The sequence below is a fragment of the Poecilia latipinna genome, unplaced genomic scaffold (genome assembly GCF_001443285.1).
Source record: "Poecilia latipinna isolate Pla-1442-1.1 unplaced genomic scaffold, P_latipinna-1.0 Scaffold6855, whole genome shotgun sequence".
Lineage (NCBI taxonomy): Eukaryota > Metazoa > Chordata > Actinopteri > Cyprinodontiformes > Poeciliidae > Poecilia > Poecilia latipinna.
In genome coordinates this window covers 1-2,025 of record NW_015119471.1, presented here as the reverse complement: position 1 = coordinate 2,025, position 2,025 = coordinate 1, and the positions used below count along the sequence as shown (strand labels likewise).

Genomic DNA, 2,025 nt, shown 5'->3' with positions numbered 1-2,025 from the left:
TTAGACGTCTCCCTGATCCAACACACTTGAATCCAGCAGCTGAATCTCCTCCTCAGTGCAGTCAGGTTCTCCAGAGTCCTGCTAACGACCTCATTATTTGACTCAGGTGTGTTGAAGTAGAGACATCTAAAGGTTACAGGAGACCGGCCCTCCAGGCCTGGAGCTGCCCACCCCTGGTCTAGAGCCAGAAAAGGGTAGAGTGCCTTCTCCGGGTCGGGGAAAACATCCTACCCTACGTGCAGGACTTTAAGTATTTTGTGATTTTGGTCACAAATGAGGGGAAAAATGGAGCGGGAGATCGACAGGTGGATCGGTGCAGCGTCTGCAGTGAAGCGGGCGCTGAACCGGTCTGTCATGGTGAAGAGAGCTTAGCCAAAAAGCAAAGTTCTCGATTTACCAGTTGATCTACGTTTCTACCCAAAGCTCACGATCACGAGCTCTGGGTCATGACCAAAGGAACGAGGTCACGGATACAAAATGAGCAGTCAAAATGAGTTTTCTCATGTCTGGGCTCTCCCTTAGAGAGAGAAGCTCAGTCATCTGGGAGGGAGTCAGAGTAGAGCGGCTGCTCCTTCACATCGAGAGGAGCCAGTAGAGGCGGCTCGGGCGTCTGGTCAGGATGCCTCCTGGTGAGGAGTTCACGTCCCACCGGAAGGAGGCCCAGAGGAAGACCCAGGACACACTGGAGGGACGATGTTCCACTGCTGGGAACGCCTTGGGATTCCCCTGGAGGGGCTGGAGCAGGAGGCTGGGAGAGGGAAGTCTGGGCCTCCTACTGAGGCTGCTGACCCCACGACCCGATCCCGGATAAGAGGAAGAAGATGGATGGATGGATAAAAAACACATTAACATGAATCCAACATGGCCGCCTTCACCCAGAGCAGTTCTAATCCAGGTTCTACCTGCACCTCTGCGTCCTGTGGTTCCGTTGGTTCTGATGGTTCTGCTGGTTCTCCAGGTTCTATCTGTTCCTGTGCGCCGTGTGTAACAGAGGAAGTGAGTACGTGCGCCGCCTGTCTCTGCGCTGGGTGGACGTCGTCCACTTGGCGCTCTACAACCTGTCCATCAGCAGCAAGAAGAAATACTTTGAGCTGGATGAGATTCTGGCCTTCGTCTCCACTAACTGGGACCATCTGCAGCTGGGAAAGGTAACGGAACCGCCACACCTGGTTCCGACCCAGACGGACCGGCCCTGACCCCTCCTGTCTCTGTCTGTGTCCTCAGCTGTCCAACAGTCCTCCAGCAGAAAGGGGGCAGCACCTGCTGGACGCCCTCAACAAATACAAGAGCAAGTAAGCAGCTGGGTCTGAGTGTTCCTGTGTCCAGAACCGGGACATCTCCTGTTTTGGGCCTGGTTCTAGACGCGTGTCCTCTGGTGGGTTGGACTCTGAGACGTGTAGACGTTTGTCTCCAGGTTTCTGTGTGGGAAGGAGATGAAGAAGAGAAAATGCATCTTCTGCCTGAGGACCCGCGTCCCCCCCAGCCCCCCCTCCAAGCTGTTTCCTGAGCGCGCTCAGAGCGACGCTGGGCGGGGCTCCAAGAAGCCCGCTGCCAGGTGAGTTCTGCTATCCCCAGGTGTCCCCCAGGTCCAGAAGGTTCTGCAGGAATCCAGGGATGCCCCGGATTCCTGGGTCGGGTCCTGAGGACCAAAACCCGGCTGGTTTCTTGTTGTTGGTTCTGAAACCAACAACAAGAAAAGTCTGGTTCCGGTCATGTCAAAAGTGCTGGAGAAAATGATTCTGGAACAACTACTACTGCATTTAGACAGTAACAATCTTCAGTTTGGTTTCAGACGGCAGCATTGCACAGAGACCGCTGTAGGTTTGCTGCTTGAAAAGGTTAAACAATCACTTGACAAGGGACAAATTACTGGTGCAGTTTTTCTTGATTTGAAAAAGGCCTTTGATACGGTGAATCACAATTTACTGATCTCAAGGCTTTCATCATTTAATTTCTCAGAACGGTCATTGTCTTGGTTTAAATCATATTTGGAAGATCGTGAACAATGTGTTGTCATTAATAACA

At 52.7% G+C, this 2,025-nt stretch overlaps 1 long non-coding RNA gene across 1 annotated transcript; it reads left to right on the top strand.

Annotated features, from left to right (window-relative positions):
* Window positions 1-330: 330 nt before the first annotated feature.
* On the top strand, window positions 331-1,667 carry LOC106944091 (uncharacterized). Its single transcript, XR_001424108.1, has 3 exons — window positions 331-1,148; window positions 1,225-1,292; window positions 1,415-1,667. It is a non-coding gene; the product is annotated as an uncharacterized LOC106944091 (long non-coding RNA).
* The last annotated feature ends 358 nt before the right edge of the window (window positions 1,668-2,025 follow it).